The sequence below is a fragment of the Hibiscus syriacus genome, unplaced genomic scaffold (assembly GCF_006381635.1).
Source record: "Hibiscus syriacus cultivar Baekdansim isolate YM2019G1 unplaced genomic scaffold, ASM638163v2 tig00111662_pilon, whole genome shotgun sequence".
NCBI lineage: Eukaryota > Viridiplantae > Streptophyta > Magnoliopsida > Malvales > Malvaceae > Hibiscus > Hibiscus syriacus.
In genome coordinates this window covers 896,236-909,366 of record NW_024063150.1, presented here as the reverse complement: position 1 = coordinate 909,366, position 13,131 = coordinate 896,236, and positions in this window count along the sequence as shown.

Sequence of the window (13,131 nt, the reverse complement as noted above, 5' to 3'; positions counted from 1 at the left end):
TAATGGACTGGGAAGTTCCAAAGTATATATCGAAATTTTAGAGTTTTCTTGGACTTGCTGGTTATTATCATTCTTATCGATAATAGTACTACCTTTAACAAAGCTGATGAGAAAAAATGTATCATTTGTCTGGACTTTGGAGTACCAAGAGAGTTTTGAAGCTTTAAAGAAAATTTTGAAAGAAGCTCATGTATTAGTTCAACCTGAATCTGGCAAGAATTTTGTGGTATACAGTGACGCGTCCCATAATGGGTTGGGATGCGTATTAATGCAATAAGGGAAAGTGGTGGCGTATGCATCAAGACAGTTGAAAACACATGAAAAGAATTATCCAACTCATGACTTGGAAATGGTTGATGTAGTGTTTGCTCTCAAGATTTGGCGTCATTACCTCTACAGAGAACGTTGTTACTTGTATATAGATCATAAGAGCTTGAAGTATCTGATGACTCAAAAAGAACTTAATTTGAGGCAAAGGAGATGGGTTGAGTTCTTAAAATATTATGATGTGATAATTGACTACCATCCTGGAAAGGCTAACGTGGTAGCAGATGCTTTGAGAAGGAAAACGCTTGTAGCTTTACGAGCTATGGATGCAAGATTATCTTTAACTGGAGACGGTGGTTTATGTGCAGAGTTAAAGCTTAAACCAACGTGGTTGGATCAAATTGGAGTATTACAAAATAAACATAAAATGTGTTTAAAAAGAATAGAGCAAGTAAAGAATGAAGAAATTAAAGATTTTGAGGTTAAGTTAGATGGAAATTTATATTATAAAGAAAGAATTATTATACCAGACGATGATGAATTAAAGAAAGATTTATTGACAGAGGCTCATTGTAGTCCGTTGACGATGCATCCAGGTGGAACCAAGATGTACATGGATTTAAAAGATCGATATTGGTGGTCAGAAATGAAAACAAGTATCACCGAATTTGTGTCTAAGTGTTTGGTATGTCAACAAGTCAAAGCTGAGCATCAAGTTCCGTCAGGATTATTGCAACCTCTTTCTATTCCACAATGGAAGTGGGAAAATGTGACGATGGATTTTGTTTCGGGGTTACCCTTGACTCCGAACAAAAGAGATTCAATATGGGTAATTATCAATCGATTGACTAAGTCAGCGCATTTCCTTTCGGTTAGAATAGATTTCTCTATGGAAAAGTATAAAGAGCTGTACATTAGAGAAATTATTAGATTGCATGGAGTGCCTGTTTCTATAGTTTCTGATCAAGACCTTCAATTTACTTCGAGGTTCTAAAAATCCCTACATGAAGCTTTAGGAACTCGCCTAAACTTTAGTACGACCGTTCACCCTCATACTGATAGACAATCAGAGAAGACTATTTAAATCTTGGAAGTTATGTTGAGAGCACGTGTCAATGAGTTCAAAGGGTCATCGGAGAAATATTTACCATTGGCAGAATTCGATTACAACAATAGTTATCAGTCCAGTCAAGATATCACCCTATGAGGCTTTATATAGAAGAAAATGTCGTACGCCATTAAACTGGTATGAACTCAAAGATCGAAGTGTTTTTGGTCCGGATTTTATTCAATATGTGGAAGAGAAAGTTCGGTAAATTCAACATAATCTCAAAGTGGCATTTGATAGACAAAAGTATTATTCTTATCTTAAAAGAAAAGAGATTGAATTTGAAGTTGGAGATAAAGTTTTCTTGAAAGTATCTCCTTAGAAGAAAGTATTACGATTTGGTCGGAAAGGAAAATTAAGTCCTAGATTTATTGGACCTTATGAGATTGTAAAGAGAGTAGGACCTGTGGCATATCAACTAGCTTTGCCACATAGATGGAAAAGATACATGATGTCTTTCACATTTCAATGCTTCGAAGATATAGATCTGATCCTACCTATATCGTGACATCAGAAAAGATTGAGGTTCAACCTGACCTGACTTATGAAGAAGAACCCGTTCAAATATTAGCTCACGAAGTGAAACAACTAAGGAATAAGACTATTCCATTGGTCAAAGTATTATGGAGGAATCACAAGATAGAAGAAGCAACGTGGGAACATGAAGAGGATATGCAACATCAATACCCCTATTTGTTCATGTAATGAAAATTCGAGGACGGATTTTCTTAAGGGGGAGATTTGTAACATCCTCAATACCGGGTTAGTGACCAAAGTGTGAAATTTTAAAAAACTTTAGTGACCAGATTCGATAAATTGAAAAGATGAAGGAATTAATTGAAATATTTTATATAGGATAGTTTAGTAAATGAAGAAAGAGTCAAAGGGCAAATGAGTCATTGAATGAGGGAAATAATTAAATAATAATTATTGGGTATTTTAATACCCATGTGGAGCATATGTTTTGGGAAACAAGTTCCAAACAATTCTCTTTTTCATCTTCTCTCTTCTCCAACGTGAAGCATCCAAGCCAAGGTAAGTTGGATTTATTTTGATTAATCCTTAAAATTTAAGTATGGTTTTGGTTAAGGAAGACTTAAGAAACATGATGAAGGTGAAAATGGTCATAGAAACTCAAAGATTTGTAAGTTATGAAGGATGTATAAATGGATTTAGAAGCTGAAATTGGCTTGTCATAAGTGTGAATAAGAAGTTATAAGTGTTAAATCAAAGTTTGGATAACATGAAAAATTGGGTATGATTCTTAACTTTAAGAATTTGGATAAAATATGGGAGATTCTAAAGTGTTGGAATGATAAAAGTTAGTTAAAATGATTGTAGTTGAGTTTAGTGGTATGAAAGGAGTTTTATATGAGGAAAATTAATGAAAAGTTGTGGAATTTTCGGGTGAAACCAATTTATTATTGACATGTGCATCGATACACTATGGATGGGTACCGATGAACTAAGACCAATTTTGAAGGTGCATCGATACACACCGACAGGCATCAATGAATGAAAATTTCGAAGCTCTTTTGGGTACCGATGCACCCATAGTGCATCAGTACACTCCTAAAGGAAAAGTTAATTTTTGGTTCATTGAATTAGCTTAAGTTATTAACAGCAAGTTATAAGGTTTAGGCTTCTATAATTGTCTCGAAAATTATGTTTATGTACATATTGAGCCTAAGCAAGTTCCGGAACAAGTGACAAATAAGATTGATCGAGGGAAAGACAATGAGACATAGGTGAGTGTATATTCATATCATGAATATAGTAGTATATTCAGTTCTAGACTTGTGATAAGTCTAGATTCAATATTTTGATACATGATTACATTCCATATTATGATACATGACATGAATTCATATTATATGCATTAAGTGACAATGTTCTAAGTGAATATGTTTGAAAAGTTACACGAGCTACGTGATAAAGGTAAGAAGTGATATGTCTACGCGATATAAGCCATGTGAATTGTGAAATCCCATGTTATATAGATGAGAACTATAGGTATAGTTGGCATGCCAAGAGTAGAGGGTCTACGCGGTCCTTCGGGATAATTCTACGTGGTCCTTCGGGATATATATGCATTCTTTGGAACATGTATGAGGTCTTTTGAGACACCTTCTTGATCCTTGGTATATGTATATTATTTTTAAGGATTTTCTATGTGGTCTTTATGGATAATTTTATATGGCACCACGGTGCAATTCTACGTGGCACTTCGATGCATTTCTACGTGGTCCTTTAGGACAAATTCTACGTGGCACTTCGGTGAAAATTTATACGAGCTGTGGTGAAAGCATAGTGCACAACCTCACAGTACTCACATACCTCTGGTTCTCAGTATTGTATCATGGGCTATTGAACTTATTGATATGAATTAGTGATGGATACTTTAATAAGATCATGGGTAAGATACATGGTTATGTGACTTGCATGGATTGAATATATGATTCCATGATATTGCATTTCATTATGACATTTTCATTATATTTTGTTGTCATTATTATTATGCATCACTAAGTCTATGACTTAGTGTGTAACCGTTTTACACGTAAGTACCGAAAAGTAGAAAGACCAAATATAAGTTAAGCAGAACAACATATCTCTACTTGAAGATCAGATCAGAAGTAAATTATACAGTATATATTGTTATGTTATAAATAGTTTGGCATGTAAACAAAGTCTTTAAATTAAGTATGTGTGCTCTGATCAAATTTTGGAATGTTTTAAACGTATTTATGTAAATGGTAAATGTATAGTGATGAAAGTTTAATTTTTATGAGTTTTATATAATTTGAGCTGAAGTTACTGTAGTAGTATTGTAGCAGTGCATCGGTACATTGTAGCAGTGCATCGATACACAGTTTATATTCGATGTTTTTGTGCATCGGTACACTGTAGCAGTGCATCGATATATTGTAGCACGGTTCATGGTATTGTTCATTACCGCTCACGGTGCTGTTCATACCATATATTATTGTTTATAAAAACGTTTTTGCCTTAAATTTTCATAATTAAACATATTTTAATAGTATATTATTGTGTTTACTTAATATAAGTTCAAATGTTTTGTTATTTTGTAAGAATATTGTTTTAAAAAGTCAATATGACATCTCAAACTCGTATCCTGGTCGGGTACATGTTGAGTGTTATATTTAATGGTATCAGAGCTACGGTTTAATTGATTCTCGGCATAAACCGAAGTCTAGAGTGTCTTATAATGTATATATGCCAATAAAATAGTGAAAACTTCTGATATGATAGAATAGTAAGTATGTTGTGTTGCTAATAGAATGATATGGTTGTGTCTTAATAGATGTCCGGACATGATAGTTTTAGAAGTGAAGCGGGAGATGATCGGCCCGCTGAAAGTAGTAATTCACCTGCCCTGGCCATGCAAGGTGAAGAACATGCACCTTCTAGAGTGCCTGTACGTGATCAAGATATTTTCTTCAGTACGTTAGATACTGTCCTGACGCGTTTCCAACCTTATGCTCCATCAACTCCCAGAGTAAATATAGTAAAGGAGTTGAGAGGATTAGAAGCTCCCAAATTTAAGGGAGAAGCCGAGGAAGGTCTGGTTGCGGCAGATATTTGGTTAAATGATTTGAAAATCATGTTGGATGGTCTTCACTGTTCTAATGTGGAGAAGTTGGATAGAACTGTGTCTTTACTTAGAGGACAAGCTAGAATATGGTGGATGTTACTGTTCATACCATATATTATTGTTCATAAAAACATTTTTGCCTTAAATTTTTATAATGAAACATAATTTAATAGTATATTATTGTATTTTCTTAATATAATTTCAAATGTTTTGTTATTTTGTAAGAATATTGTTTTAAAAAGTCAATCTGACATCTCGGACTAGTATCCAGGTCGAGTACGGTTTAGAGGTGTTACAATTTTTGATTTTGACTTAACATCACGACGACGGAGTGATAACTCCGTAAAAAGGTCACATTTTGGGACCTTTTCACTTAAGTTATTGAATGTCTAAGAGCTCATTTAGAACCATGTAGATGCATTTAGGAGCATATAGTTACATGTGGTGGAATTCCGTTTACCGCGGCATTTTAATTTGTCATCAGTGCTGCCTTATGGGAAGGTGTTTTTCTAATGATGTGCATGAATTGAGAGAGAAAAAGAGAGGAAAGGAAATGCCGTGACAAAAGGAGACTGCTGAGAAGAATGAAAATGCCTAGTTGGACTGACATTTCGAGAGCGAACAAAGTAAAAGAAGATATTTTTTAAGCTAGTTATCCCCTACTTTCTGTGATTTCTGCCTGAGAAATCTGCCTTGAAGATCCGCCTGGAGGGATCGATACTGCTACAACCAATCTTGCTAACCACACCGCCTGCTCTTCATATCTTGTCTGTCCTTGGGCTTCTACAACGGGATCATGCCAGATACTCAGCCAACAACCCAGGCTGGATCATAGCTAGCTATGCCCGATCCCCAAGTAATTTAACCATGGTTTGGGGTATCCTAGGAAAGTCAACACCAAGTCTTAGGGTTAATTTTTCCCTATAAATAAAGGATGAAGCCACAATGAAGGAGACTTTGGTTTCTCGTTAATTTGAGCTTAAAAGTTAGAGAGATAAGGTCTTATTTTTCTCCGTCAATCCTACTTGCCGTGGCATTTATCCGTGACAAGTTTGAGGGAGTGGCGTTCTAGGCATCCGAGAATAGCTAGTTCGTTGGGGGCAATTTGTGGTGGCCGAGGGAAGCTCCGACAGTGTACGTTGATGGCTTTTTCTCCTTCCCTTATTTCTTTGCTTTCATATTTTATCACCTGGGTAGTAAGAAACGGATAAAACTTTCTTTGTTCTTGTTTATTTCGAACCCCACCATGAACTAATCCTATTTGGTAGGAGTTCATTTGGATATTTAAGTTTTATTTCAATGAATTGTTGTTTTTCTATGCTATAATTTGTTTTGTTTATGAAACTTAGTGCCTTAAGGTTGTAGGAGCTACGAGAGTAGCCATTCCTTAGGAGATTCTTTGGGTTCGAGAGAATACTGAGATAACACATCCTTAGTGTTCAAGAGAAACTAGGGAGGAACTATATAAACAAGGGGTTCTAGGTAGTAACTAGGCCTAATCCACCTTAGAGATAAGGCTAGGATTTCATTTAACTAAAAGGAGTTGTGCATGAATGATAGGTTAGATGTTAATGCTGCCACAAAAAGGTATTTCCGAGACATATCCTGTTATCTAAACCAATAGGATCACTGTAGGGGTTTACGCCAACCGGTTTTGCCATGGCATCTTCAATCTATCGAGTCCCTTACTAGAGATAGTATAGGGCACCTTAGTATACTCTGTCAGGCAGAAGAAGCATAGAGATTAGATCATTCGAAGAAGTAAACTTAGGTTTTCTAGAGTGACTCCCATCACTCATTCCCATAGTAGCTTGTCGTGTGAGAAAGACAAAGTCCTATCAATTAAATCTTATATTTACATTTCATTTTGCCTTGACATTTCCATTTGTTTGCACTCAACACAATTCAACTTGCCACGACATATCCATTCGCTACCACATTTCCATAATTCCATTTCCACATCAGTCATTCCCTTTTGCCACAACATTATCATTTGTATATACCTTCACTAACTTTACTTAGGTGACATAGTAAAGTGCCTTGACAAACTTATTTGATTTCCCCCAATCCCTGTGGAGACGATACTCACTTATCATTGTATTACTTGTTCGATTGTGTATACTTGCACATATACCCGCACTCATATTTAGTACTCACAAACAACAGACAAGTTTTTGGCTCCGTTGCCGAGGATTGGCAACTAGAAGTTAATTTGTTTTGTCATAGAATTTTTATTTTACTTGTTCATTTTTTGTATAGTTTTACTTGTTATTTTCCTTGTCTTTTTCAGGTTTTTTTTTATGTGCTCAAGCAAATATGTATCATACCAGAAATCAAGAAATTGGTCAACAGGAATATCATAATGTCGAGGCAATTTTGAATGTTGGGAATGCAGCTAGGCCTTGTAGTATTCGAGATCATTTAAACCCTATCATGGACGACCCAAATCCTAGAATTATGGCACCCATGATTCAGGCATCCCACTTTGAGCTCAAACCAGTTATTTTCGACATGTTGGACTTTATTGGACAGTTTGGTGGTACTCCTCAGGAGGATGGAAGGCAACATGTTCGGGCATTTTTGGAGGTCTGTGACTCCTTTCGACAATAAGGTGTGCATGAAAATATGCTGAAATTGAAGTTATTTCCATATTCTTTGAAAGATTACGCCAAGGCATAGCTCAATGGATTACCTTTTGGCCTGATAAGGTCTTAGGCTGACTTGTGCAAAAAAAATTTTGCTACGACATAATCAAACCAATATGAACAACCATCTTAGAAATGCCATAGCATCTTTTCAATAAGGCGATGAAGAGTTTATGTATGAGTGTTGTGATCGATACAAAAGTTTGCTTCCCGATCATGGATTCCATGACTGGACTCAAGTTGTGATGTTCTACAATAGAGTCAATGCATCCACGAGGATGATGCTAGATGCCTCGGTAAATGGGACCTTACTTGAAAAATAACCAGTATAGGCATTTGACATTCTGGATAAAGTTGTCAACAACGATTATCAATTCCCATCTACAAGGCTTGGACTTGGGCGAAAATCACATAGAGCTTTTGAGCTAGACTCTAAGGATACAGTATCCACCCAACTTGCTGCTATCAACAATATGTTGAAGAATTTACAAAGACCAAATGAGGTGAAAGAAGTGAAGGCAACCAACTCAGCATGTCTATTATGCCATGACAATCACAATGAGAGCGAGTGTCCGACCAATCTGGAATCTATCAACTATGTAGAGAACTAAAATTGAGGTAACAACAACCCCTATTATAACAATCTTGAATGATTTCAACATCCAAACTTCTCTTGGGAAAATCAAGGAACCAACAATGCTAGCCAGCCCGCTAGGCAGCAGAACTTTAGCGACTCCTGGAGGTTTCAAACGAATATGCCATGGCATAATTCTAACAAGGGAGTGTCATCTTTATCTAACACAAGTTCCTTGGAGGTCACAATGCTAGATTATATAGCAACCTCGAAGACTATGTTGCATGACCATGCGACCTCTATAAAAAACCAAGAAGCTTTACTTCAAAGCCATAGCTCATCTTTGATGGCCTTGGAGGGCCAGGTTGATCAAATTGTCACGGAATTACACTTTTACCACATGGAAATCTAGTGATACTGAAGTCATTAAGGCTCAAGACATGGAGCATTGTGGTATATTCATCTTAAGGAGTGGCACCAAAATCTACAAAGATGGTAAGTTTGGGGGGTAACACTCAGAGAGCCCGGTCATGAGATTGTGCATGAAGATCCGAAGGTGCATGAAGATTCATAATCGCTATAAAATAATGATGAGGGTTTTCTGAGTGCAACCAATGAAGATAAGAAAAATTTTTCCACAACAATAGAAAATACCCCATCAGTAAGAGTTGATGACCAAAGGAAAACTACATAATTTTGCTGCAACAAATTTTTATGCACTAATAATCACTTGAAGCTTGATGAAGAAGATAAAGAGGAGCTTGAGGATATTCCAAAGGAGATGAGTCAGTCTAGCTTACCCATAGTTAGACCATGTATGAAATTTGAACCTTTGGATTCTATTGAACTCACTCATCCTAAACCCCAAGTAATTGATCATCTGTCTAGGTAGAAATTATAAAATAATTAAGGAATGAAATGGAGATTAAGGAAAAATTCCCTAATGAGAAATTATTATTTGCCGCAGCAATTTTGTGGCATGCTAACATTGTCAATTTTCTCGTTAGTGTTGTTTTCCTTCCTTACTTGACTAGCCTAGGAAAGAACAATGTCATACACGATGGTGGCTACTAGCATAGGGATGACCTCGACCTATCCAACGAATTTGCTGCCCAATGATTTCAAGTTGCCATAGCAAAAAGGAGCGAAAAGAGATCTTATTTCACTACCATTCAGCTTCAGGAAAAGAGCACTTTGAAGAAGAGATGACTACTGCAAAGGTCCTACAATTCATATATAAAAGACATGAAATGTTAGGGCACACTATTTTGAAGGCAGAACTATTATATGTGTGGGGTATTTTGGTCTACACTGGTGCTCCAATCAAACGAGACAAAAATGCCATAACAATTTGAGATGTTTCGGAAAGCGCATACTCCCAAACATTTGGACAAGGGTAAAGGCCCTACAGTAGCCGCACCCACTTAGAAAGAAGACTCAATTGGTGTTGGTACAAACGATGACCTTGCTGATGATGTCCACCCATATGTACAAATGCCACGAAAAATTACAATACTTCTGGCCAAGAAGACTCAAGTGGTGAATCTGACAAGCAATATGATGACCTTCTTTGCATATATCAAGCGACGAGATGAGGATATGGCAATAGCCTTCATAGAGCTAATTCCGCAGCCCACGGAGCCACACGATGTAGCACAATCGGAAATGTCAAAGTAATTCCCTTTGCAGATGAGTCGATACTGATGAAAAAAGTGTCTAGGCGTGAGGAGCCTCAACTATCCATAGTCCCAGAAAGACCAAGTACTTCCCCCACCACACCAGCACTAGACTCTGAACACTCCAGCCCCACCCAAATGCGTAACCACACCCGTGGCACGACCGCCGCACCACCACATGCATGAAGTCGAGGTACCTTGCATTGCATTGCATTTCATATCATGTAGTTTCATTTTCCTTAGTTTTAGTAAGCATTGAAGATAATGCTTCTCTCAAGTTTGGGGGAGGTAGGGTTCTCAAATCATTGCATGATAGTATTAGTAAAATAAATATGCCATGACATTAGTAAGTGTTTGAATAGTTCTCTAGAATATGTTAAGGATGCCCGATGATGATGAATTCTTGATGGCTAGGATAGAATGTACACGATTGGTTGAGGATGATAGAACTCTAGGACTTGCTTCTTTGAAACCCTTGAACACACGATTGTATGTTTTCCATGCTTGAGAAACTTAGAAATTTTTTATAAGAGAATTCTTAAATGTCGTGGTATAAAACTTTGAATGATGAAAATCTCACACCAAAAAAAAGCAAATGAAGTTGTGAATAAATGAGTCGGCATATCTGTAGAGGGACACTCCGCTATGTCATGGCATTCCCTGGAAACTGCATGTAAATAAATAGCAGCTATGGCATATGAGTGAATGAAAGTAGTCACGGGATGACTCTACCTGACTAGCTCGAGGGTGGAAGGTATGCTCCCTATCACCTAGAGTGTGGGATAATACGTGTGATGGGCTGACTCCCCTCATAGCAGAGTTAATGAAAGAAAAGAAAATAATGTGGGAGTAAAATTTGTAAATGTCGTGGCAAATTAAGAAAGCTTACGTATGAAATTTTTAGGTTTGTTAAGCATAGACTGGAAAATTTAAGGTTTGTTAAGCATGCCCTAGCGGATAGTACTTGATTTCTCAAACTAGTCTAGCATGTTAAAGTCAAATGTACTGAGGGCTGAAATTTATCCCATAAAACTATTATGCTTCTGAAATTGTCATGGTATTTTTAATTTGCTTAATACTATCCATTGCTTGAGGACAAGCAATAGCTTAAGTGTGGGGGTGTGATAACTCTGTAAAAAGGTCATATTTTGGGACCTTTTTACTTAAGTTATTAAATGTCTAAGAGCTCATTTAGGACCATGTAGATGCATTTAGGAGCATATAGTTACATGTGGTGGAATTCGGTTTACCGCGGCATTTTAATTTGTCATTAGTGCTGCTTATGGGGAAGGTGTTTGTCTAATGATGTGCAGGAATTGAGAGAAAAGAAAAGAGGAAAGAAAATGCCGTGATAAAAGGAGACTGTTGAGAAGAATGAAAATACCGAGTTGGACTGGCATTTCGAGAGCGAACAAAGTAAAAGAATATATTTTTGAAGCCAGCTGTCCCCTACTTTCAGTGATCTCTGCCCGAGAAATCTGCCTCAAAGATCCTCTTGGAGGGATCAACTCTACTACAGCCGATCCTGCTGACCACGCCGCCTGCTCTGTAGATCCTATCTTTCCTTGGGCTTCTGCAACGGATCATGCTGGGTACTCAGCCAGCAACCCAGGCTGGATCATAGCCAGCTCTGCCAGATCCTCAAGTAATTTAACCATGTTTGGGGTATCCTAGGAAAGTCAACACCAAGTCCTAGGGTTAACTTTCCCCTATAAATAGAGGATGAAGCCACAATGAAGAAGACTTTGGTTCCACGTTGATTTGAGCTTAAAAGTTAGAGAGAGAAGGTTTTACTTTTCTTTATCAATCCTACTTGTCATGGCATTTCTCCATGAAAAGCTTGAGAGAGTGGCATTCTAGGCATCCGAGAGGAGCTAGTTCGCTAGGGGCAGTTTGTGGTGGCCGAGGGAAGCTCTAACAGTACACGTCGAAGGCCTTTTCTCATTCCCTTAGTTCTTTGCTTTCATATTTTATCACTTGGGTTGTAAGGAACGAATAAAACTTGCTTTGTTCTTGTTTATTTTGAACCCCACCATGAACTAATCGTATTTGGTGGGAGTTCATTTGGATATTTAAGTTTTATTTCAATGAATGGTTGCTTTTCTATGCTATAATCTGTTTTGTTTATGAAACTTAGTGCCTTAAGGTTGTAGGAGCTACGAGAGTAGCCATTCTTTAGGAGATTCTTTGGGTTCGAGAGAATACCGAGATAACACATTCTTAGTGTTCGAGAGAAATTAGGGAGGAACTACATAAACAAGGGGTTCTAGGTAGTAACTAGGCCTAATCCACCTTAGAGATAAGGCTATGATTTCATTCGACTAAAAGGAGTTGTGCATGAATGATAGGTTAGATGTTAATGCTGCCGTAAAAAGGTATTGCCGAGACATATCCTATTATCTGGACCAATAGGATCACTGCAAGGGTTTACGCCAACCGGTTTTGCCAGGGCATCTTCAATCTGTCGAGTCTCTTACTAGAGATAGTATAGGACACCTTAGTATACTCTGTAGGGTAGAATAAGTGTAGAGATAAGATCATTTCGAGAAGTAAACTTAGGTTTTTCAGAGTGACTCCCATCACTCATTCTCATAGTAGCTTGTCGTGTGAGAAAGACAAAGTCCTATCAATTAAATCCTATATTTACATTTCATTTTGCCTTGACATTTCCATTTATTTGCACTCAACATAATTCAACTTGCCACGACATATCCATTCGCTACCACAATGTCATCGTTCCATTTCCACATCTGTCATTCCATTTTGCCACAACATTATCATTTGTATATACCTTCACTAACTTTACTTAGGTGACAGAGTAAAGTGTCTTGACAAACTTATTTGATTTCCCCCAATCCCTGTGGAGACAATACTCACTTATCACTGTATTACTTGCTCGATTGTGTATACTTGCATATATATCCGCACTCATATTTAGTACTCACAAACAGCGGACAGGGAGTCATTTCGTGATCCAATCCAAATTGACAAACCAATCTTAATATCGGATTTCAACTCTACGACAGAGGACTTTCGATATGGACGAAATCTGTGTCTTTTAATATTTGCCCTATTTTCGTTACACGAAAATGAGCAAAGAGTGGCAGCTGTCGATACATATTTTTGTCCGATCATATGACATTTACACGTGCTATTATTTATAGCATATAGTATATATATATATGTATTATATAATATATACGTACTATGTTATATACTTTAATAGCACATATTATTACTTATAC